Source organism: Odocoileus virginianus, chromosome 3 (genome assembly GCF_023699985.2).
Source record: "Odocoileus virginianus isolate 20LAN1187 ecotype Illinois chromosome 3, Ovbor_1.2, whole genome shotgun sequence".
In the NCBI taxonomy this organism is placed as follows: Eukaryota; Metazoa; Chordata; class Mammalia; order Artiodactyla; family Cervidae; genus Odocoileus; species Odocoileus virginianus.
In genome coordinates this window covers 50,413,544-50,440,436 of record NC_069676.1, presented here as the reverse complement: position 1 = coordinate 50,440,436, position 26,893 = coordinate 50,413,544, and the positions used below count along the sequence as shown (strand labels likewise).

Genomic DNA, 26,893 nt, shown 5'->3' with positions numbered 1-26,893 from the left:
CAACAATACACACCCCAGTCTAACACACACGACAAACAGGCATTAGGTGGGAGCTGGCAGAAAGGGCTTGGAACTACACAGGAGCACCCGAACCTCCTCTTCTGACTCAAGGACACACAAGGTCTGAGTTCTCAGAACCCTCTGGGCTCCCCTCAGAGGAGAGCAGCCGTCAGCCTGACAAAGCTCTGCCTGAACCAGTTAGTTCCCTGGGTGACCTCGTTCCACCACTGCCAGGAGAACAAAGCCCTGGCAATGTTCTGAGCTGGGGTAAAAAACGCACCCCACACATGGTATCTATAAAGAAAGCTCTCAGAGGCCCTTGTCAAATTTTAAAAACAAGCTTTCATTTAAGACAGTAATAAAAACCAATGACCCTTCCGGAACCCTCAGCTTCTGTTAAGGGTATAAACCACCGAGGTACCTTTAAGTGGCCTGACAGACGAGGCTGCTCGGCACAAATGTGCTTAACTTAATTCCATGTGCAGCCTTCCTGCAGATTAGGCTAATCATTCAAATTACCCTCGGACATGTTTCCCTCATTGAAGGGGAAATGGCATTATGTTCAAATTCCCAGAGGAGGGAAATATGAGGCATAACTGGCAGCAAGGTCTGGCTTTCATAAGGTACTAGGGGGAGTCAGGGGTGAGGGAGGATTCTGACTTCACAGATCAACAGAACCTTTTGGAATAAAAGCATCCATGATACTCAGCACTTCTTTTTTAGTTCCTAAATTTGTCCCTTGAGGTTAGGGGTCATGTTTTTTCCATCTACTGGCTTGGTTTGTTTCCTCTCCATGTACTTGGCACTGTACCCTGCTCAGTACGTGCTAAATAATATGTGTGTGGCAGGGATGGGGAGAGCTATATACAAATCCAACCCCCAGTAGTGAGCGCGCCAAACCGAGTGTTCACCCCAAGCGATGGAGCCAGATGGGGCTGTGCTGCTCTTCTTGGGTCTGAGGCTCAGACCACTGCACGGTTTCCAGGGGCTCCTGCTCCGGGACTGGCCTCCCAACCTCAGCTCATACAACGCGGGTCCCAAGCTCGCTATGCCTGGTGCAAGGCCCTCTACTCATCACCAGCAGAGGAAGGCACTTGGAGCGGAGGCGAACACAGGAGCCGACGGCCAGCAGTCTCTGGTTCAGTCACTTTAATGGAATGGTTCTTGGCCAAAAGTAGAGATTCTGGCAGAGAAATCTCTCAGGGCATCTCTTAAGATTGGCCAAACCCAGGCTGAGAATATCCCCAAGAACACACATCATTCCCTGGCAAGTCAAGAAAGAAACAGATGCATCTGAAAGAACACTGTGGGGAGGACAGGGGTGGCAACAGTCAGGCAGGAAGAAAATGAGGAAGAATAATGTTTCTAAGTAGAAGACAAAGTTCTTCATACAGTGCATGGAATGTGGACAGGTGGTACTCAAGTCGAGGCTTTGCCAGAATGTTTCTCTGATCGGGATTCACAGATAGAGGCCTAAGCAAAGAGTAAGAACAGGAGTGCTTCTCTATCCACTCACAACCCTCCTGTGCCTCTCCAATAGGGCAAGTAAGACTCAAGCTGGACCCTCTTCTCAACAAGGTAGAAGAAAGGAGAAGAGTCAGCCAGGCTTGGGAAAGCTCCCAAACAGGCACCTGAAAAGCCGTGCTGCCAATGAAGATTGAACGGTGGCTAATGATGCACAATGGGGCCTTTCTCAGGAGGCCCATGGAACCAGAAACAAACCAGTAAGCTTACAACCAGAGTGTGACCCGACTTCCCTGTGTGGTGACACTCAGCATACCCCGTGAAGCGCTGTGGGCCCCACAAAGCTGATAAAGAGGCTGGTCCCCTGGATGGGAGATTAGGTGATGAGTCCTGGTATGGAGTCAACACTGGGCTGTGGGCCAGGAAGGACAGCTGGGTAGAGTGAGAAGCCCAGCCACTGGAATCTGAAAAGAAACTCACCATGGGCTTGAATGACACGTGCCTGAGAGAGAACTCTCCATGTAAAGGTACAGTGAACACCGCTGTTTCCTTGTTCAGCATCTACTCCCGGCCTTTGGAACAGCATTTCCAGCTCAACTATGAGAACCTCCCTTCTCCACTGGTATTACATGGGGTCCTGGTTCTACACATTGGTCAATCCCTTCCCCAGGCCCTGGCCCTCACCTCAACCTCCACCGCTCCTGGATTCACGTTTTAGCTCCATCATTGATCAGCTATGTAACTAACCCTGGGTTAGTCATAAAGCCTCTAACATCCCACCTAATGTAAGTCATCCTCCTAGTGAGAAGGCCTACCTAAGCTGTGGGGCTGCCAGAAGACCCACTGAGACACACGGGGTAAGCGCTCTGTAGGCTGTCAGCTTCTGTTCTAGGCAGGGCTGGGCTACCCTTCCTTAATATATTAGTCTTTCATAACAGGGCCGAGGAAGCAAGGCACAATTACCCATACTGAAAGTGGGAGAAGTGAAAGGGCTGACATAAGCACACACAACCTCTAAGATGTGGATCTGCAACTCTACCAAGCCCTCTGAACTGAGGTCCCTGGAGCACACTGCACTGGTTCACCCCATTAAGATCAACTCCTCTCCGTTACTTGGGACAGTGCAGAGAACATCAAAAAGAGAACACCCAAAAGCCACTGCTGCTTGGCTACTGCCACCCAGAAAGAGTGCTGGCCTCTTATGTAGGTGATCACGCTGGATATGCAGCTGCACAGACACTTCTTTCCGGTGCCTTCATTTTGATGCATACAGGAATCTCACACACACATTTCAGTAGAGGAGAGAAGGCAGGGAGGCTGGTGTTGGTGCTGGGTGCATGCCAAGCTTCGTGGCACCCTGCTCATATAACCCCAATGTTTCATGTTCAGGCAGTGCGAGACACAGCAAGGAGCCAAGCAGAGGCAATAATATTTACTTTTCAGAAACATCTGTTGCTAGAAAGGCAGAACGCTGGCCAGAGCAGAGGGAAGGCATGACTGGCAGCCTCCGGGGAGGACAAGGATCTGCTTTAGAGTAAGTAGGCTCTGCCGCTGAGTGAGGAGACCAGGCAGTGAAGGGACGAGGAAGCAGCTGGGAGTCTGGGCCCTGACAGGCTGCTCCAAAAGCTGCTGCTCACTCGAGAACCAAAGAACACTGCCCTTCTCTTCCAGGAGATGCCACAGCAGATACTAACTCCCCAGAGAGTAAGCCAAGTATAATCCTTTCTTTCACTGAAATAGGTTTACCCTAATTTCTTAAGTTGGTTTATACAAGTTTTACCAGTAATAGCACAAGTCTAGCCATTTCCTTTTGCTCTTTGGGTAAAACAACACACATATGCAAATGAACACATGGGCTTACAAACATGTACATAATGAAGAACTCAAGGTAACCTCACAGTTATGTTTATTATTGGTGCATCTGATGTCCAAAGTTAGCAAGACTGGATATAACTATGCTTAAAATTCTTTGCTACTCTGTCACTGTCCCTGGACCTAGAAACTGGCCACAGTTAATAAAGACCAACGGCCGAGGGAAGCACTTGCAACAGGATTAGCCTCTCGGCTGCTTACCAAGTCCCCAGGCCTTGTTAATCTCTCCCTGCTCCGAAAGCCAATTATACTTACTCTCTGCACCACATCATACTGCATTTAGAATGATTCATGAGTGATTCTGAATTACAATGCACAATGAGGGTGTAGGACAGGGCTGGACAAGATGGCCCTCAAAACCTGTTGCATTGATCTGCTTGGCCAAAGAAACACAAGTTGGTTTGTGTGGAATGTCAGATTCTTTAGATAAGAGGACCAACATCGAGAACTGAGAGGAGGACACGAGCCCCAGAGAAGCTGAAGCTTTTCCTCAGAAGCCCCACTCTCAGGTAAAGCTCAACACTCTCAAAATGAAATACTCTCTTTCTCCTACCAGCTCCCCAAACAGCCAACCACAGGCCCCGTCCTGTGTCCCTATTTAGGCAAAGGGCACCACCATTCAACATGCCACAGAAGTCAGAGACAGACACCCATGCGTTATCTTTGACAGCAAACGCTCTCCTTCTCAAGTCTGTCCATTTTGCTTCCTATGCATTTCAGTTCTGCACACTCCTGCATCAATACCAGCAACCTGTAAACCAAAACCCCTCATTGCCTGGATAACTGAAACTGCCCCTTCCTGGTCTCCCAACTTTGTCCCTCCAATGGCTCTCCACCCAACCATGCCAGCTCTAGCAGTGAACCCTGCAATGGCTTCCCAGAGCTCTTAAAGGACACAGACCAAAGTCCCCCCCAACCGCCCCGAGGCCTAAAAGGTTCTGCAGGGCCTGGGCCGCCACCTCCCGGTGGGCTCTGCAAGCCCTGGCCTCTGCCAGTTTCTGGCATGGACCCTATTCCTGCCAGCAGCCCTCTGTGCAATAGTTCCTTCCTCCAAGAAGTCTTCCCTGACTCATCTAATCAGGCCAAACCCTGCCCCAATTTCACTCCCAGAATCCTATGTACCTCTTCTTCACAGCAACTTTACATCATTCAGATAATTATCTGATTAGGGTCTCCCAGAATGGTAAGTTTCATAAGAGTGATGACTGTGTTCCTTCATGTTCACCACTGTATCCTGAGAACCTAGCACAGTGACTGGTTGAGAGAAGGTGTCACTGAAAGAACAAAGGGAGAGAGGAAATTGGCCACTCCATAGTTCATCACACTCATCAAAGGTGATATTCCCGATTTTCATGCTTGATGAGTGAAGAAGGAAAAAAAAAAAAAAGATTAGGTACGTTAGGTGAAACTTTCCAACTATGCAAGTCTGGTCAGAGCTTACCACGTAAGAAGGTGGTTACTATTAACATACAGCCACTTGCCCTGACACTGTCCATTAAGGAAGATTCCCACAGAACTGAAGAAAGAGATGCCAGCAAGCTCTATACCAAGTGACCAGAAAAATGAGCTACAAACATAGTCACTGTGGGTCACAGCCAGGTGTCCCTCTTCAGTCCCAGCACATCCCCAGGCCTGGAACTAAAACAGATGAAAGCAGAATTCCCAGTGACTCTTCCCTTTCCCCATATGTGGACAAGCTGAGAGCACATTCTACCAAAAACTGTGCTTGGAGAGAGGTATTTCCCCAAGTCACATGTGGCATTTTAAACTGAGTTCTATTGCTTAATTTGTAAGAAAAGCAAGTGATGTCTCCTTATTCAATGCCATTCTACAGCCTGAACTCTATATTATTACATAGGCAAAAGGAAACAGACCATGTTCAAATACATTTGACTAATTTCTGTGATGTGCAGTCTTGCCTATAGCTTCTAGATGACAACTGACCATGTCAGGGAAGGTGTGCCAAGACTCACAGAGAAACAACAGGGCCAGTCTTCATCCTGTCCCACTGATGAAGATACCCGCGAGAAGAGGGAAATGTCCAGTGGATGCTCAGTCAGCAATAGAGAGAGGGGCCCTAGCCTCCATGGGGGAAGAACTGTCCTAATACATTCCAAGAACCTCTGTTGGTCTAATCCATTCAAGCCTGAGACATGGAGGGGAAGGGTGGAGGGATGAAGTCTTCTGCATTCTTTCAAACATGGCTGGAGAAGACTCGGAAAACCTCTCAGCTCTCCAGACGATGCTATGCCCACCAACCACATCAGTCACAACACAGCTCACAATGTGCATTCTGAGTACACATCTGCATGTTTTTCCTAAGGCCATTTTCCCTAAAACTGTATTTCTTAAATGAGGCTATAGCCAGCACTGACTCTGGAGAATTTGTTTTTCCAACCAGAGCACTAAAGCTAATGAAATTTTCGGGGTTGATTTTTAAAATGAAATCAAACAGAACAAAGAAAGGTGTGTCAGCCTTTTCCAGATGAGGTTTCTAATTCCATTTACATGAAAATATCCTTCAAAGAAAACGTGGAAGATCCAAACTCACCTTTATGTAAATCAAAATAACTTTTAATATATTATGTATTGGATACTTTACTGTGTAACATGTACCTACTAAGCAATTTAAATCATTTCATCCCTACAACCACTGTACTGAGGACGTGTTATTACTCCCATTTTCAAATGGGTAAATGGATTTAAAGAGGTTAAATAACCTGTCACAACCACATAGTTAATAACTGGTAGTCTAAGAACCTGGTTCCTCTGATGCCCAAATTCTTAACTATTATACCATAATGCCTAACTTACTCAAATATTTGAGAATCTGATAGCAATGTACTCAAAGAAATAAAAAGATGACACGTATATATTCTATATCCTTGAGGAGAATACAATTTAGAAGTGTCTACTCAGTGCTAGGGTACAGAATCCACCTGCCATCACAAGAGACACAAGAGACATGGGTTCGATCCCTGTGTCAGGAAGATCACGTGGAGAAGGAAATGGCAACAAGCTCCAGTATTCTTGCCTGGAAAATTCCACAGACACAGGAATCTGACAGGCTACAGTCCATGGGGATACAAACAGTCAGACACGACTGAGACACTGAGCATGCATACATGTACTTTATGTATACAAACTTATCAATTAAAGCAGTGCATGCTAAGGTGAAAAATAGCCACAGAAGTGTAAAAGGGATATTATTTCAGCTGGAGCCATGGGAGGAGGCTCCCCAGGAAAAAAAAAGAAAAAGAAGTGGCATTTGAAGTATACTTTAAAAGTTTAGCACTATCTGAATCTCTAGAGATGGGAAGAGGTGCAGGGCAGGGGAGAGAGGCATGCAAAGGTATTCTAGAAGTAGGAAGGGGAAGCAAAGAGATGCAAAAGCAGAGGACCTACCCAGAAATAGCAGGAAGCTCAGCTTGAAGGATATAAGACTAGGAAGAGAGGTTTGAATCAAACTCTGGAAGAAACTGAATGCCAAGCTAAGGAATTTGAACTTCATCCCCAAGAAAATGGAAACCAGATTTTTATGCAGAAGAGAGACTAGATCAACTTAAACAATGATTAACCCTTTCACTGAGAGGCTAGCCTAGAACTTAGTTTGGGAACTTCTACTCTGACGTTCCATCCCACTTCACTCAAGAACAAGCAACCACAGTCAAGAGGCTTTCTCCCTGTGGTGTGACACCTCTCAAACTGGACTCTGGTGCACAGGCCACCCAGTCTGAAGATAACGAGACCATGAGGAGTTCAAAGAAACTCTGCTCCTTACTAAAACCTCCAAGTTCAGGTCCAACTATGAGGGATCAGTAACATCATCACTCCATATACATAATAACAGCTGACCCTTGAACAAGATGTGGCTTCTTTGATAACTCAGTTGGTAAAGAATCCGCCCGCAATGCAGGAGACCGGGTTCAATTCCTGGGCCAGGAAGATCGGCTAGAGAAGGGATAGGCTACCCAGTCCAGTATTCTTGGGCTTCCCCTTGTGGCTCAGCTGGTAAAGAATCTGCCTGCAATGTGGGAGACCTGGGTTCGATCCCTAAGTTGGGAAGATCCCCTGGAGAAGGGAAAGGCTACCCACTCTAGTATTCTGGCCTGGAGAATTCCATGGACTGTATAGTTCATGGGGTCACAAAGAGTCTGACACGACTGAGCGACTTTCACTTTCGCTTGAACAATATGGGGGTTAATCACATATAACTTACAGTTATCCCTTCATATTCACAGTTCTCCCTTCATATTCACATTTCTTCCACATCTGCAGATTTCAAGCAACCACAGATCATGTAGTACTGTAGTATTTGCAATTGAAAAATATCCACATACAACTGGATCCACACGGTTTAAGGGCCAACTGTATATACAAATGATTCATACAAAGATATCTGTATTTCCCAAGTGCTAATTAGCTTTACCTCATAAAAATATTGAGAGTTTAAGTGATGGCAAATTAAGGACTAACTGAATAACAGTGCATATCACATAGTAGGTGCTCAATGAACATTTGCTAATCAATTACCATTATGTTAAGTGATTCAGCATGAGATCTACAATGTGCAAAAATTAATAAACATAAGTAAACTATAATTAAAATAAAGTCAGAAGGCCAGAAGGACAAACTCTCGTGCCCTACAAAGTTAGCAAAGCTCAAGAAGAAAAAGACTTCCCATTCTTGCTTGGTGAAAGCTTAGCCAACAAGAGACTGTCACAACTCAGCCAATGAAAACCCAATATACTTTAAACTCTCAATTCCTCCAATGGATTCTCTGTTTACTACAGCCCTCCCAGCTTTCTTTTCCCCTCTTTAAAAAAGTTCTCTTCTCCTTGCTGTATTGGGACTCGCATGTAGCTCACCATGGTTGTAAACTCCAAATTGCAAATCTTTGTTGATTCCAAATAAACCCATTTTTGCTGGAGAAGTAATTGTCAGCCTATTTATGTCAAGATTTTGGTAGCTTGTATGGGGATTCAGAGAAGACCCCAATGACTCCAAGTCTGGTGAGCAAACAGATGTGGTACCCACTTAAAGTCCATTGTTGCTCACTGATTTTCTTACCAACCCTGGAATTTAAGGCTGTTTTTCCTCCTCTGTCCATCCAAATCCAAGCTTCTGCTCTCTTTGTGTTTTGAAGTTCTCCAGGTTTCATTTGAAATCTATTTTAAGGCCTCATCCTTTCTTATTAGGTCTTGTTTCTGATAGGCCTTATTCTATCAATATACTCAAGTACTAACCTGACACTTCAGCCTGATTTCTAGGTTGTTACAATTCAAACTGTGTTGGTCTTCCATTCATTTCTTTTGGAACAAGAGCTGCTTCACTGGAGCTGTGCCACTTGAGCCGTTGGCCTGATTCCTTTTGAAGCAGGAGCTATTCTACTGGAACTGTGCTGTTAAGCCTTTGATGTAACTCCTTGGGGACTAAACTGCTCTAGTGGAACTATGTGTTATATCTTTGGCTTGACTCCTTCAGAATTAGGTTGTGTCATTAAAGCTGTGCTATGCAGCCTTTGGCCTGGCTCTTCCAGGACCAGACTGTTCCCCTAGGATTGGCTGGTATTAGGCCTGCAGGCTAATATGTGAGCTGTTTAGGAAAGATTCGGGGCAAGAGGAGAAGGTGGAGACACAGGATGAGATGGTTGGATGACATCACTGACTCAATGAACATGAGTTTGAGCAAACTCAGGGAGATGGTGAAGGATGGGGAAGCCTGACGTGCTACAGTTCATGATGTCACAAGCAGTCAGTCATGACTTAGTGACTGAACAACAGACTGTCTGAAAATTACTGATTGCTCAAGAGAAAAACTTCTGAGAGATGGGAACCCAGTTATGTGTCTATTTTGAGGGCATTCCCCACACCAGGATTCCAGCCAGTTTTGTTTAAATACACAATCCTTTCTCACACATTTCGAACTAAATGAGCCTACCTAACAAAAGGCAATTTAAAACATCAAAGCCATTATGAGGAACTTTTAAAATCCCAAACTTTTCTTAAAACCAAACTAAAAACCATAGCTCAAAACTTTCAAAAACTTAATGAAATGCCTATTTTGACTGGTATTTTGAGGCTTCCAAACATCATTAGGAGACAAAATTGCCTTTCTGAAAAATAAGATTTAAAAATAACTAAGACAAACCAATGATTAAAGAAATATAAAGTGGCTTCTGAAGCTTCCAGCTCCTCTTCCTGGGCTGTCTCACAGGCTCTGTCTCCAGGGTCACCTTCTTCCTTTTCTTCTATGCTGTCTATACCTCTATACCCTTAAGTCTCCCGTACTATTTCTCTGGCCCAACTTCTCCTAAAACTCTTCACTCCCTTTTCCTCTAAACTTATCAGAACTTGAGCCTCTAAAATTAACCTTTCTGAGGATCCTGAGGCCAAACTCTTAATTTCTTATGTTCCTGGGACTAAAGCTGAATTGCAAACCACAAAGATTATTTTCCCAAAGTAACCAAAAATCCTCATATATTTGCTGAGAAATTTAATAAAGCATTCAAATTTATCAACCTTACTGCTCTGACTTGTATCAGCTAGTTCATATGCTTGTGAATGAAGGCCAGAACCAGCACTGGATGAAAATAGATAATGGGAGAAATCCTGAAGGTCTCTAGGATTACAACCGGGAGACCAGCCCACTGATTTCTGTTATTAACAGGCTCAGACAATCACTAGGCAACTTCATCAGGCAATTCCTAGGGCTTTTCCAAAGTCTGTTGACAGAAACAAAATTCAGGCATTCAAACAAAAATCTGATGAGCCTATTCATAAGTATTATAATTGATAATGTTATTTTTAAAAGAAATTCTGGTCTTCCTTCAGATATTGATTCTATTTGCATAGCTTTTAGCTATGTGTTTACTCATGGGCTGAACTGAGACCTTTCCCTTCTAGTAAAAAGGACCAGGATAGAATGGGAAACTGTGTCCATTCCAGATTTAGTTCAACTGGCAAACTAGCTCTCTCACACTGTGGGTGAGTCACCTAAAAGACTGCTATAATTCTTAATCTTCAACTACAGCAAATTAAGGTCTCAAAATGAAGCCCAAACCCTCCTAGTTTCTATTCTCACAAAAAGCCAGGACATTGGAAAAGAGATGATAAGTTTTAATGTTTCAGGTACCTTCTGCTGTCTAACCAGCCTTTCCAATGTCCTCCCAATTCTCAATCGCAGAACTCCAAGGAACTATAGAGGCTCTTTCCAATCCTCCCTCTTAACCGGCTTGGAGAAACATTTCTCCAAATTATGGATACATCTCTTCCAGTCCTGACACTGGGGCTATACTCTCGGGATTCAACTTTGACTATAACAAAACAACCCCTGCCTCAGGACACTAAATCAATTTAAATAATGGGGATCTCCCATGAACCTCAGAGATTCCTGTTTTGAGCCTATCCTCTTTTGTGTAGACTCTTTGAGAGATAAATACCTTTTTCTCTGCTGTTCCTCTGCCCCATCCATTTAATAGGCTTAGACTTCTTAGAAAAGTATCATGCCAAAATTTCTTTCTCCTAAAAGGGGAAAATAACTCTAGAACTTAACAGCAGTCATCAAAGCAACCAACCAGGTGAATTAAATGACCCATTGAGGTCTTCTATTTGCTCCATTTCTGACAACACTAGAGTAGGGTCTGGAAACACAGATCATCTGTTCCTATTGAATCAGCTACCAACCTTATGTGCAAAATCTCCAAAATGATACTGGCGAAATTCATAATGCGCCTCCTATCAATATTCAAACGGATCCCTCAAAATCTTTCCCCAGAATTAATCAATACTTTATAAGAAGCCCTTCAAGGTACAAAGTCCGTAACAGAGGATTGAAAGTCCTTGCCCTCGACACTACTTCTTGTAATACTCTTATTTTGCTAGTAAGAAAATCTAAGGGCCGCATATGGAAGTTTGTCCAGGATCTCTGAGTAAGAAACATTATCTCTTGACACCTTGTTGTTCTTAACCCTCATACATTACTAACATTCATTTCCATGGAAGCAAATTCTGTGTTGTAATCAATCAACATAGAGCATTCTTTAGCATTCCAGTTGAAGTTAGTCAACACCACTTTGCCTTCACTTGAAAATAAAAAAGAATTCACCTTAAGAGTAATGCCTCAGAAATTCATTTCTCACAAAACTTGAAGGCTGATTTAGATGATAAAAAGTTCTTGGGAGGTTCTACTTTGCTGCTATATGTTGATGATTTACTTCTCTATTCTTCTCAAGTCTCCTCACAGGAAGGTAATATCAACTTGCTAAATCATTTAGCCTTAAAGGGACATAGATCAACAAGGAAAAACTGCAGTTTACCAAAACCCAGGTTCAATATTTAAGGTAACTGATTCAGAACAAAGGTTCCACCTAGATCCAGATAGGATTCAAGGTGTCTTAAGTTTCCCAAAACCCAAAACTAAGCACCAACTGCAAGGGTTTCTCAGGCTAGTTAGTTACTGCTGATTCCAAATTTCTCTCTTATGACCAAACTTGTATGTGATTTACTAAAGAACTACCACCTTGGCTTAATTTTATAAGAACTCATCCACACAGCCTTTAAAGCACTGAAGAAGAATTTAGTTAACCCATTTGCCCTTGGGCAGTCCAATTAACTTTTTCCTTTTTGTATAGGAAAATGAATGGAAGGGAATGTCCTTGGAGTACTCACCCAAAAACATGGGGACCACCACGAACCACATGGTATTAGAGCCAGCAACTGGGCACCATCCATGACACAGGGAAAAATCTTCTTGCCTTAGAGTCAAAACTGTCACTGCCCTTTTGGTTAAGGCCAACAAGAGTATCACTGTGGGATCTCCTTTAACAATTTCTATACTTCGTGTACTAGAAACCCTGCTGAATTTTCATCACACTCAACTTTTCTCAGTCACCTTACCTCCTATGAAGTCCTTTTGTTAACTGCTCCTCACTTAACTATAATGTTACATTATAATACACTTAACCTAGTTACTCTTCTCCCCTCTGTCACCGAAAAAAAAAGTCCTTCACAACTGCTCAATGCTGGCAGATCACCTCCTGACTCTGTGACATCACCTCCCGACTGATATTCTGCAGTAAATTCCTTTGGGTAAGGCTGACTTCTCATGGTTCACTGATGCTTCTTATTTAAAAGATGACAACGGTGAATACTGGACTGGATATGATATCGCAACTCCTTTTAATACGTTGAGGCAGCATCTTAACCTATGGTCACTTCAGCTCAACAGGCTGAATTACACGCTCCTACACAAGCTGATACTTTAGCTGAGGGCAAAACTGCCAATACTTATACTGACAGTAGATATGCTTTCAGCAGCTCATGATTTTGCAATGTTGCGGAAGCAACACGGTTTCCTTACTTTCAGCAGAAATAAAATTAAAAATGGCCCATATATACAGAAACTGTTGAATGTGATACTTTAACCCACCACTTTATAGCTGTTAAGATCCCAGAGCATCTAAGCTTGACTCTCTGGAAAAGTGAAAGTGAAAGTTGCTCAGTCGTGTCTGACTCTTTGCGACCCCATGGACTGTAGACCACCAGGCTCCTCTATCCATGAAATTCTCCAGGTAAGAATACTGGAGTGAGTTGTCACGCCCTCCTCCAGGGTATCTTCCCGACCCAGCGATCAAACCCAGGTCTCCCTCGTTGTAAGCACATTCTTTACCGTCTGAGCCATCAAGGGAAGCCCAATTCTTCGGAAGCTAAGGGAAATCACTTCACTGACTTTTCTAGGAGAAATGCTGCTCTAAAAGAAATCAAGAACAGCCAAACCTCTGTCATGGTTCAAATAAATTTTTCCCAAATAGGAATTTAGAAAAGCTGGCTACAGAAGCATAATAACTGGACTCAAAAAAGGAAAGACAAGATTAAAAATTCAACAATTGTTTGTTTGATTAAAAAGATAAGGTGCTAGTTCATACAAATAGCAACCCAGTCATACTGGAGAGTCTAAAATTCCCACTCCTCACCACTGCACATCCATTCAGCCATTGGTCTACTAATAAAATGGCAGCATTTGTGAATCAATATTGGCAGGAAATATTAACAAGACTGCTTAAAGTGCCTACCCCACTTGTCCCACTTATCCAAAGTACAACCTAGAGAAAGCTGGATACCGCTCTCTGATGTTTTAAACTGCCTAACAGGTCATTCAAGATATGGCAAATAGATTTCATACAACTTCCTCCCTCTTGTTGATATAAACATATTTTGGTCATTGTATGTTTTCACATTGGACTGAATGAAGCCTCCCCTTGCAGACAGCCTCTTCTGTGGCTAGAGTCCTTTTGGAAAAGATTGTCCCTACTTGGAGAACTACTCTCAGTCTTCATAATGATCATGGAACCTACTTTATTGGTCAAGTACTTCAACAAATCTGTGCTATCTGGCCAAAGTTTACCTTTACCTACCACCCTCAGTTCTCTGTTTTAGTTGAATGCATTAATGGCACTAAGGTTCAACTGGCAAGACTCGTTCAAGATGGTGGAGCAGAAGAACGTGTGCTCATCTCCTCTTGAGAAAGCACCATAATTGCAACTAACTGTGGAACAACCATTGACAGGAGGATGTTGGAACCCACCAAAAAAAAAGAGACCCCATGTTGAAAGACGCAGGAGAAGCTGCAATCATGATAAAACCAAATCCCACACCCACAGGGTAGATGACCCACAAATTAGAGAATAATAATACCAAAGAAGTTCTCCCACTGTTATGAAGGTTCTGAGCCCCACATCAGGCTTCACAGCCTCAAGATCCATCAAAGGGACTAAAATCCACAGGGAATATAACCTTGAAGGTCAGCTGGATTTGATTACAGGACTGGCGAAAGCAGAGACTCCATTCTTGGAGGGCACAAACATACCCTGGTCTAGTGCATACCAGGACCCAGGGAAAAGGAGCAGTGATCCTAGAGGAGACTGAACCATACCTACCTGCCAGTGTTGGGAGGGTCTCCTGTGGAGGCATGAGTCAGCAGTGGCTTGCCACAAGGACAGGGGCACTGGCATCAGCAGTCCTGGGAGGTACCCCTTGGCAGGAGCCCTCTTGGAGGACACCATTAACCCTACATAAAGCACACAGACTCTGGGGCTGGACTGCCTCAAGTCAAACAACTAACAGGAAGGGAGCATAGCCTCACCCATCAGCAAACAATCAGATTAAAGTTTTTACTGAGCCCTGCCCACCAGAGCAAGATCCAGTTTCTCCCACTGTCAGCCCCTCCCATCAGGAAGCTTGCATAAGCTTTTCCCTCTTTGCCTCATCCACCAGAGGGCAGATAAACGAAGCAAGAACTACAATCCCATAGCTACCAGAACAAAAACCACATCACAGAAAGTTCAATTGTCAGTTCAATATGAAAATGCAGAGAATTATGTCCCAGATAAAGGGACAAGATAAAACCCCAGAAAAAAAAGAAAGAAAAAAACTAAATGAAGTAGACATAGGCAATCTTCCAGAAAAAGAATTCAGAACATTGATAGTGAAGATGATCCAGGATCTTGGAAAGGAATGGAGAAGATGCAAGAAATGTTTGCCAAAGACCCAGAAGAACTAAAGAACAAACAGACAGAGATGAACAATACACTGGAAGGAATCAATAGCAGAATGACTGAGGCAGAAGAACAGATATGTGACCTGGAAGACAGATGGTTGAAATAACTGCCACAAAACAGAATATAGAAAAAAGAATTAAAAAAAAAAAGAAGATATCCTAAGAGACCTCTGGGACAACATTAAACGCACCAACATATGCATTATACAGGTCCCAGAAGGAGGAGGAGAAAGAAAGAACCCATGAAAATATTTGAAGAGATAATAGCTGAAAATGTCCCTAACAGGGAAAAGGAAATAGTCAACCAAGTCCAGGAAGCACAGAGTGTCCCAGGCAGGATAAACCCAAGGAGGAACACACCAACACATAATAATCAAACTGAGAAAAATTAAAGACAAAGATAAAATAATAAAAAGCAACAAGGGAAAAACAACAAAAAACATACAAGGGAACTCCCATCAGGTTATCAGCTGATTTCTCAACAGAAAATCTACAAGCCAGAAAGGAATGAGATGATATATATAAAGTGATGAAAAGGAAGAACCTCCAACCAAAAATACCCTATTCAGCAAGACCCTCATTCAGATTTGATGGGGAAATGAAAAGCTTTCCAGACAAGCAAAATTTAAGAGAATTCAGACCACCAAACCAGCAAATGCTAAAGGAACTTCTCTAAGTAAGAAACGTGAGAAGGAAAAGACCTACAAAAATAAATCCAAAACAATTAAGAAAATGTTAATAGTATCATACATATCAATAATTACATTTAAATGTAAATGGATTAAATGTACCAGTCAAAAGATAGAGACTGGCTAGGTGGATGAAAACATTTGCATGTATGTACTTCCACTTATTACCTCACTCTACTTAACCCCCCATATTGTATGCAATTATTTTATATTTTAAATTGTTAGGTTAATCATATTTCCATTATGGCTTATTACTGTAATTATCTTTTATTTTTTTCTGGCTATTGATTATGAAAACTGATAAATATCTTTTGTTATTGTGATTATGTAACTCTTCTTCATTTTAATACCTCTGTATCATGATTGGTCAACAGAAAATAATAGAATTCTTTATTACTAAAACTAACTTGTAACAGAAAAATCTGCAACCACTTTTTAAAATCCAGATGCACAGTAGAATTATCTTGGAATTTTTTTTCTAATACAAATACCCAGGTATTGTTTTTTCCTCCAAAAATCCAGATGCGATTCTAATGAGCATTCATGTTTAAAAACAACTGGACTATATGATGATCTTTTACTTCTGTCTAGTTGTTTTACTCTTTCTATTTTATAGTTAAGGCTCCCATTTCATTTATTTTATGTTTTCCAATTTCTCCAACTCTTTTTGTTGTTATTATTTCTCATGCCTTTATCAAATATAGTAAAAAAAAAGTTTAGGTATACATATATATAATATTTATAATCTATATTTTAGAAAACATGATTTTTTGCTTAACTGAAAGATTTATGATATTTTGTTTCCATTTGTTTGACTAAGTATGAATAGAATGCTAGATTTCTAATTCATATTCACTCAAACTTTGGTATTAGTTCCATTTATTCTGGCATCTGGCATTACTACTAAAAGTCTAAACAGCTTATTATTTTAGTGATTTTTAAAAAAATAATCTGAATGAGGCTTGAAACTTCTAATTCTGAGAATATAAAGAAATACTATGTTGTAAAACAAACAGGAAATTAACATGTGATACAATATTATTAACTATAGATTTTATTCAAATTACACAGAATTTTATGCTAGCATCCATTATTTTTCATACCTTATTTAAGATTCCACAATTTATTTAATTGTACTGAGTAGCTTCAACTGCATGCAACAAATTCTGATAAATTCTCTTTTTATTTTTATTTTGTTACAAATATTTTCTAATTTCCCTTATTATGGCTTCTTAGATACACTCATAATTTAAAAGTGGACATCTAATTTCTGAATACATAGGTTTTCTTTCAAATATCTTTGATATTAATTTCTCATTTAAATGCTTTCTTCTCTGCAATTACCCTCTGTGTTTTTCAGTCTTTTAACTTTACTGAGGCTTTCAATGTCTAAGTCAAAGATCTCTTTTGGTAAATGTCACATTCCACTTGAAAATATGTGAGTTATTTTCAAATATCTCTTGATAATGATTTCTAACATAATTCCACAGTGATAAGAGAACAGACCCTGTATGATTTCAATACCTTTTGTTGCTATATTTCAGTCACTAAGTCGTGTATGACTCTTTGAAACCCCATGGACTGCAGCATGCCAGGCTTCCCTGTTCTTCACTATCTCCCAGAGTTCACTCAAATTCATGTCTATTGAGTCAGTGATGCTATCTAATCATCTTAATACCTTTAGACCATGAAATTTTTGTCAGTTTTATGTCTCTGGGTATGTTCCAGTGTCTCCTGGTTTAGAGTCTATGAGAACTTGAATAGAATTTGTACTCTGCTGTTATGTGAAAACTGAATAAATCTTAATTATGTTGAATTGGTTCATAGTGCTTTTTGGGTCTACTATGTCCTTCTACTTTTCTATTTGTTCTATTAATTTTTGAGAATTTGAAATTAAAACTCCAACTAAAAATCTTAATTTATCTATTAAAAAAAATTGCAACAACTAGTGCAACTATTTGCAACTTCTATATTTTCCAAGTCTCCTATAGATGAGTTATCATACTTTCATAATTCAAAAAATAAAGAAGAAGAAGAAGACTCAACTGGCAAAACTGGAGGAAAGAGGCCCTCCAAATACCTTTGCAAAAAGCACTGCTATCAATCCTTCTAAATCTCAGATTCACCCCTTCTGGAACTCAAACTTTCACTCTTTAAAATAGTCACAAGATGTTCAATGCATTTGACTCATCATTCTTTTAACTCACAAATGATAAAAGGAGAAGTAGTCCAATACTGAAAACATCTTACTGCTTCTATCAAAAATAACCATTTTGATAGAGCAATCTTTTCACAGAGCACTCTTGGGAGACGAATACCCTAAGCATCACACCTTGCAATCTGGAGATTTCATTACTGGAAAAGACACCTCCAGAAAGACTCTCTTCAACTTCACTGGAAAGGACCCTATCAGGTACTACTAACCAACCTTTATGCAGCCGAAATTCAGGGAATAGACTCTTCTATTTACATAACACAGCTAAACAAAGCAACAAATCAAACCAGATCTGCACATCATTTGGTAACTTGAATGGAAAGATTCCTTGGAACTGAAGGAGACAACATCCGATGAGACAGCCTTTCTAAGATACCTGGATCAAGCTTACAGAAGTGTGTCTGTCAAACCTTTGATGATGACCTAATATTTCAGATGATTTCCAATGACTAGGATATTAATAACATATGGACTTTAGATAAAAGAACCTGAGAGTTACTCTTAGATGTGATCTCAGTAGGCTTCTGTGTATTTTCCCTCCAAAGTGGGACACTACACTCAGCAAAGGTCCTTCCTGGCACCAAGGGACAAAAGCTGCTAAAACAAGAACACCTAACTCTTGACCAATGATGCTTTCTCTGACCAATGATTGGTCAGATCTTGACCAATGATTCAGAGAAGGATCCTAATCAAAAAGAGGAAATGTAAAAATTAATAAACAAAAACCTCAATTAAAATAAGAGTTGGAAGGCTGGAGGGAGAGCTCTCACACCCTACAGTGATAGCAAAGTCCAAGAGGAAGTAGCAGGACTTCCTCTTCTAGTTGGCAAGAGCTCATCCAATGAGACTCTGTTACCACTCAGCTGATGAAAAGCCACTGTACTTTAAACACCCGGTTCCTCCAATGGACTCTTTGTTTACTATAGTCCTCCCAACTTCCTTTTTCCCTCCTTAAAAGAGTTTGACTCTCCTTCCTGGGCAAGGGACTCACACGTGGCTCACCATGGTTGCAGAACTCATACTGCAGTTCTTTGTTGATCCTGACAATCCCATTTTTGCTAGAAAAATAACTGGCAGCCTATTTGTTTTAGGTCAACAGACGAAAACTCAACCTCTAAAGATTCTAGCCCTAAATTTGAATTGCTTAGCCCTGACACAGAACCAAAACACAGAGGTACAGGATTCAGAACAATTACATTTAAAATATCCCAAGATCTTATAAGACAGCAGGTCAGCACAGGAAAATCTCACTCAAGGAAAGAGTGATGGTTTGCTTAGTTAAAACAAAGAAATCTATTTTGAGAGGGACTAATCAAGTGAAAGGGAAAAAAGGGTATTTCCAGGCCATCCAAGTACTAATGTACACATACACACAGAGCAAAGTCAAGGGCAATTCAGAAGACTGTGAAGTACATGGACTCCACAAACAGGGGTTCAAACCCTGGATCTGCCAATTACTAGCTGTCTGACTTTGAACAAATTACTCAAACTTTCCAAATGTTCATGTAATTATGAGGATAATATGTACCTCACAGGGTTGTCATGGGAAAGATGGGAGGGAGAAAGAAAGAAAGAAAGTGGGGAGGGAAATAGGGAGGAAGGAAGGAAGGAAGAAAACACGTTGCTCCTACTACTACTAAGTCGCTTCAGTCATGTCTGACTCTATGCAACCCCATAGACGGCAGCCCACCAGGCTCCTCCGTCCCTGGGATTCTCCAGGCAAGAATACTGGAGTGGGTTGCCATTTCCTTCTCCAATGCAAGCATGCATGCTAAATTGCTTCAGTCGTGTCCGACTCTCTGTAACCCCATGGACAGCAGCCCACCAGGCTCCTCTGTCCATGGAATTCTCTAGGCAAGAATACTGGAGTGGGTTGCCATTTCCTTCCCCAAGAAAACATGTTATGAAACAGCAGAGCACAGGGCAAACCTTAGATATTAGATGCTGCCAACTTAGATGCTCACAAGCACTGGCTGAGTGGAAGTTTACTTGCAGGTTAAAGATAAGAGAATTAACAAAAGGAGAATCTTAATTAGAGTAAGAATTAAGAAATTTTTGCCTCACTGATTCACCAAGCTAATCAAAGAACCTCATTCTAGTGAACTATGAAAAACACATTCGAGATCGTAAGATGCTTAGAAAACCCCAATACATCTACAAATTAAAAGTTTCCTTTCAGAGCTGAAAGCAAAGGTAAAAATCCTGGACTAAGTAAGTTTTTTTTTTTAAATGAACTATAACTCAAAGCAATATGGGTTTCTTCGTGAGTTTACTAACCTCAAGTGGTACCTTTTAAATGTACTGGGCAAAGAGTGGTATCATCAAACCCTTTTTGTCAATTGCCTGGGGAAGGAGGCCAGTCCCAGATGAAACAGATAAAAGAGTGAGCATGCTAACATGACAGCCAAGATAAATGGGATTTGGGGGTTCACAGGCCTGTAGTGCCTAGCTTTCTGAGAAGCTGACATTTGTGCTTTGCCCCTAAAACAGGCATGTTTTAGAAAAGAGTGGGAAGGGGATGTGAAGAAGAGACCACACAAGTCAAAACAAAGGATCTGCGGGAAGAGTGAGTCAGAGCAGTACTCAGAAGACCAGGAGGGGCCAGAGTGAGACAGAGCTAGAGTACAGGCTGAGTGGGTGTCCCCTAGGTCAACACCACTGCATGAGGCTCAAGAAGCAGCAGAGGAACAAACTGGCGGAGGGACAAACGAGCCCAGCTTGGGCCTCAAGATTTGGCTTTTGTTTCTAAAACATTCTCCCTACTTAGAGCAGAGCTTCTCAAACTTTAATACACACCTGAAGATCTTATCAAAATGCTGATTCTGGTTCAGTATGCCTGGGAATCTGAGACTGCATTTCTAAGAAGTTTTCAGGTGATCCCAGTGCTGCTAGTCCAAGCACTACACTCTCCAAGGCAAGGGTTGTGATTCCCACCCAAGACTCTGAGATCAAAAATCACAGTGTCTTTATCCTTCCAGGACAGTGCTTAAGGTATATAGGACCTCAAAATCTATATATTGGAAGAATGGATTACTTAGGAGGACTTAAACTGTAACAGAAGCAGAACAAAATCTAAAACAACAACCAGAAATGGGCTGAATCCTTGCTCATCCACCAATCATGTATGTGAACCTAGGGAGAGTTACTTAACATGCTTGGCCTTAGGAAACTCATTTCAAAACCTGGAGAATGAACCACTTGATCTCTAAGGGCTTCCAGCTCTAAAACTCCACCCAAAGTATTTTTTTCTGTGTCTTTAAAAAAAAAATCATTTTAATGGTGAGGATATTTGCTCGATATTCCTCCAACGATGCACACCTCTGTCATTCTCAGACAGTCGTTTCCAAAAATCCAATTGAGAGAACACAGATTCTGTTGGTCTCAGCAAATAACCATAGCAACTAATACCCCCCCAAATGAAATGATGTCTTCACAATGATGTGCTGGCTCAATTAGATTAAGAGGGTGACGTGTACCATCTCAAAATTTATGGTCGTAAATTTACAGTGAAAGCCAGACCTTCTTGGAAGAGCTTTATAAGTAAAAGAGAGGCCTTGCCAATAAAACGAAGACAGCACAGAGAGCCAGAAAAACTGAGCTGATGAGAAACTGGAGCAGGGCCACTCTGCCTGTCCCAGGTCCACACAGACACAGCCATCACCCAGACGTGAATTCAGAAGGTGGTTAAACAGCTGCAGATCTGAGTGCCACCGCTTCTACCAGGGAATCAGCAAGCAGCTGTCTTCTCTCCATGCCTCCTTCACATGTATAATCAAAGGAAACAAATACGGCTCCCTCAGAAAAGGTTTCTAAGAGATTCAGCAGAAGACTTGTAAGGCTCTTAAGTAAAAAAGAGGACAACTACAGAATAGTAAATTACGGGTGGTATTGGATTTCCAGCTCATCATGGGATGCAGACCTTCCGGCTCCAAGGTCTTTAGATTGGAGTTAGAAAAGGGAAGGGAAAATACAGCATCTGTAAATTTTATAATTTACCATCTCCCCACACCCTCAGGCCTGCCTCTTCCAGGGTTTGGGCAATCATGTCTGTTCTGAACAAATGCAGGCAAGCAAGAATATCACCTGAAAGGTAGGAAAAGGGAAGCCAAGGTCCATTACCTCCCTATAACCTTCAAATCTTTTCCAGCAAAGGACAAAAAGAAAAAACAACAATAAACCAAAAACCCAGCCTAAAGAATTAGGGTTCAATGTCAATTTAACTGTTATTAACTCAGAAAGTCATGGGCAGCAAAACCTGGAACTGAAACAAAATCTGCTACATCACCGGTGGTTCTCCTCAAGAACTATAATAGTTTAAGAGTAGTTAAAGCAAGACAAAGCACAGTGAGTAAAACAAGGCCTTCCATCAGCCTTATAAGCCAAGAACAGTGGGTAAGGAAACAAACTTGCAGGGTTCAAAAGCCCACTGCAGCCCCCTCCATGGTCTCTGTACTGAGTTCCACCTGTATGAAACTGAGAAGAAAGAAAGCTGCCTCTCGGGATTTCTGTGAGGAAACAAATGATGCTCAGAAGCACTTAGCACCAAGCCTGGCTAAGCAACAGGCAATAAATGATAGGTGTTTGTAGTGTAGAGTTTTATGCAGTAACATAATAAAACGCCAGGCTGATTTATTTTGGGGTAAAGATGAAAGGACAGCCAAGCCACTGGGTCTCCTTCCACCCACCTTTACACCCACTACCCGGCTGACTTCCCACATTACTATCCTCTAAACAGAATCCACCTAATCCCTGGGCACAACTCAGACTCTCCTCCTCACTAACACCACAGGAAGCAGGACGGCCATTCCTCAGCACCAGAAAAGTTCAATTAAAAAGGGAAAATCTGCCTGTTGCTCCTGGATTAAATTAACGTTTCCTGAAGGAAAAAAAAAATAAAAGTATCTAACAATTCTGAACATAGCCACACCTAATAATGTTCTCAGAAGTTAGTTTCACTTTCTTTTATCCCGTTTAATGAACCACTTCCTTGCTGCCCTCAGGGGTAGCTGTGCCCCAGGGCCAAGCAGGGAGGTCCAGGTGGGCACCATTCTGCCTCACAGGTTCCCCACTGAACCTGATTCCCTGCCTCCTTCCCCAACTGTCCCCTCCCCAGCTCCATCCCCCAATCCACATACGAAATTAGGCTTCATCTAGTTCTCAGAGTACCCCCTTCTCCCCACACCATCACAGAATTTGAGGAACCAAAAAGACTACTGTTTGTCAAAAATATGATGGGACATCACCTGTGGTGGACTCTCCCAGGGGAGCCCACACCAGCCACCTGAGTTCAACCTTGGGGCTAGGGTCCAGGAACCTGGGCTTCCCCAGAAGTTTTTATACATGCACAAGTTTGAAAACTCCTACCAACTGAGCCTTCAGAACATCTCATTCCAGTACCAAGAATGCAAACCTCTCCAGATCACAAAGGTGGGGCTCCAAGGAGCAAGCTGGAAATTCTGACTCCAGACAGAAGATTTACAAATGTCTCCAAAGCAGGAAATCAAAGCTCACAGTGGAAGAAATCTAAGTGACAGTAGAGATGAGAGAAGGGAACACCACAATTCAATTTAAAAGTCACAAATTCCAAACACTGAGCCTTTTCCCAAAAATGTTCTCAATCACATCTTCTGCTGTGAAGCCCACACAATCCACTAGGAAAGCTGCTCTATTTAGGACCTGATTTGCACAGACCCGGCTCATGGCACCTGGAACTGACGAATGCCAGTTGATTGCCTAGAAACCCACCCAAAACCTGGCATCCCAAAGAAGTGGTAGCTGCCCACAGTGCCTGGGGAGCCAAATACTCTTGGACTAGGCAAGGATGCGGCTGCCAATACAGGCTCTGCCCGGTTAATCTTCTCTGAGCCTGCAAATAATAAATCTGACACAGACTCCACTGAATCTGGGATACAGGCCCACAGGTACCCTAGGAGAGAGAGTACCTAAGGTGCTTCTGGGGTGTGCAACCTTCTTCAAGGACCCACACCCAGAAGGGCCTACCTGGTTTAATGCTCTCCTGTCACCATTTTGAGATTCTTAAATTTTCCTCTTTGAACTTGAGTTTTACAAGTGAAGTCTGCTGTGATGGTGGAGCATACATATGAGCTGCGGCAAGACCTATAACATGAATGTCATGTAGGTCCACCAGGGTTCCTTTTGGCCCCATGTGCACAAGCTGTGATACCCCTTAAATAAAGGATTCTGGTGGACCCACAATATGTGGGAGTTGAGCCAGACTAAGAGTGAGTACAAGGTAAGTCTGTGATGTCTGAATAAGCAGGGATACTGACAGCCCTGAGAGGCTACACTTTCCTTTCAGACCAGAACTTCTGAAATGCAAAAGGAAGAAAGAGCATTCTAGAAATATGAATGACTAATGAACCCTGCAACAGCCATTCTTATTCGTGTTATTTCCCAGGATAAGTGAACTACTTCTGCTGACCATGACAACACTGGGCAGTAAAGGATGGAGCAACCCATAGTCACATTTCCTTTCAATCCTTCTTCATTCATCAGCAAGTCAGAGAGAAAGGCTGTTAGTAGGACGTGCAAGTATCAAAAAGTGAAATAACAGAAACAGCTCTGTTAGGGCACTTTTTATAGAAATAGAACAACCCTAAAATTTGTATGGAACAAAAAGATCCCAAATAACCAAAGCAATCTTCAGAAAGAACAAAGATGGAGGCATCATGCTGTCAGATTTCAAACTATATTACAAAGCTATAGCATTCAAAGCAATGTGGTGTTGACATAAAAGAGATCACTGAAACAGAACAAACAGCCTAGGATAAACCCAGAACATACGGTCAATTAAATTACAAAATATGAGCTGGGGAAAGGACAGCTTCTTCAGTAAATGGTGCTTGGAAAACTGGACAGCTACAAGCAAAAGAATGAAACTAGCCCACTCTCTTACACCATACACAAAAATTAACTCAAAATTACTTGAAGACTTGAATATAAAACCCAAAACCATAAAACTCCTAGAATAAACATAGATGGTAATCTCCATAACATTAGTCTTTGAGGTGATTTTTTGAATTTGATACCAAAAGCAAAGGCAACGAAAGTAAAAATAAACAAGCAGGACTGCATCAAACTAAAAAGCTTCTACACAGCAATGGAAACAATCAACAAAATGAAAAGGCAACCTACCAAATTGGAGAAAATATTTGCAAATCATATATTTGATGAGGGGCTAATATCCAAAATATATAATGAATGCATATAAGTCAACAGTAAAAACCCAAACAACCCAATTTAAAAATGGGCAAAGGATCTGAATAGACAATTTTCCAAAGAAGACAAACAGCCAACAGGTACATAAAAAAGAAGCTCAACATCACTCATCAGCAGGAAAATGCATATCAAAACTACAAAAAGATTATCTCACATCTGTTAAAATAGCTGTTATCAAAAAGACAAGAAACAACAAGTGCTGGCAAGGATACAGAGAAAAGGAAACACGTGTGCACTATTGGTGGAAATGTAAATTGGTGCAACCACTATGCAAACAGTGTGAAGGGTCCTCAAATGATCCAGCAATTCCCCATTTGGATACGTATCTTAAGAAAACACATCCATGGTTGATTCATGTCAATGTATGGCAAAAACCACCACAATATTGTAAAGAAATTATCCTCCAATTAAAATAAATAAATTCTTTTAAAAAGAAAAGAAAAACACCACAGACAGTCTCCGACTTACAAAAGTGCAAATGAGTAACCCTCTCGGGGGGACTGGACTTCAAGTTTTGAATTTTGATCTTTTTTCAGGCTAGCAGTATGCACTATGATACTCTCACACGATGATGGGCAGTGGTAGGGAACCACAGCCCCAGTCAGCCACTCAATCACAAGAGTAAACAACCGATACACTGACAACCATGCTGTCTCTCACGTTCAATACAATATTCAATAAATTACATGAGCTATTCAACACTTACAAAATAGGGTTTGCATATTTTGCTCAACTGTAGGCTAGTGTAAGTATTCTGAGTATGTTTAGGCAGGCTAGACTAAACTACCATATTCAGTAGGTTAGATATATTAATGTATTTTTAATTATTTATTTATTTGGCTGTGCCAGGTCTTAGTTGCAGCAGGTAGGATCTTTGAACTTCATTGCAGCAAGTGGGATCTTTCAGCTGCAGCATTCAAACTCTTGGTTGCAGCATGTAAGATCTAGTTCCCTGACCAGGGATTGAACCTGGGCCCCCTGCATTGAAGGCATGGAGTCTTAGCCATGCCTGGACTACCACACGTTCATTAATGGATAAAGATGTGATGTATGTGTTTTGTGTGTGTGTGTGTGTGTGTGTGTGTTGAGAGATGGAGTATTATTCAGTTATAAAAAAGAATGAAATCTTGCTATTTGTGGCAACTTAGATTGACCTTGAGAACATCATGCTAAGTGAAATAAGTCAGAGAAAGACAAATAATGTGTGATTTCACTTATATGTGGAAACTTTAAAAACAAAAACAAAAAAACCGCCTCACAGTACAAAGAACAGATTGGTGGCTGCCAGAGGCAGCGGGCAGCAGACAGACAAAACGGGTGAAGGTGGCTAAAAGGTACAAATTTCCCATTATAAACTAAAGTCATGGGTGTGTAATGTAGAACATGGTTACTATACTTAAAAATACTGTATTGCATATTTGAAAGTATTTAAGAAAGTACATCTTAAAAAAAGTTCTCAACACAAGGGAAAAGAAAATGTGTAACTATGCACCTGCTCTGGCCACAAAGCCTGGCACGTTCCCTCAGCCCACAGTCCTCGCCCAATCCTCTCCATCTTGCTGCTGTCACTCTTCAAATTCCGCTTGGAGGGTCACTTCCTCAGGGAAGTGGCCTCCTCTCATCCCCCACCCACTCCCAATGGTCGCTCTCCTGCCTCCCGACAACTTCCTTTCCCGTCCCTTTACATGACAGGTAATTTCCTTTGATTTTCATGGCTGTTTAATGTGTACCACCAAGGATATTAGGACAGTTGTCACAATTCTAGTATGTAGTAAGTAAGCCTCCAATAATACTTTTAAATGTATAAATGAATTCACGTGACTCTTTTTAAGAGTTGAGCCAGGAGTGACAAACCCTA

At 41.6% G+C, this 26,893-nt stretch overlaps 1 protein-coding gene across 14 annotated transcripts in view; it reads right to left on the bottom strand.

Annotated features, from left to right (window-relative positions):
• ARHGAP26 (Rho GTPase activating protein 26) overlaps window positions 1-26,893 on the bottom strand; it is a 548,614-nt gene that overhangs the window by 340,682 nt on the left and 181,039 nt on the right. The window lies entirely within an intron of this gene.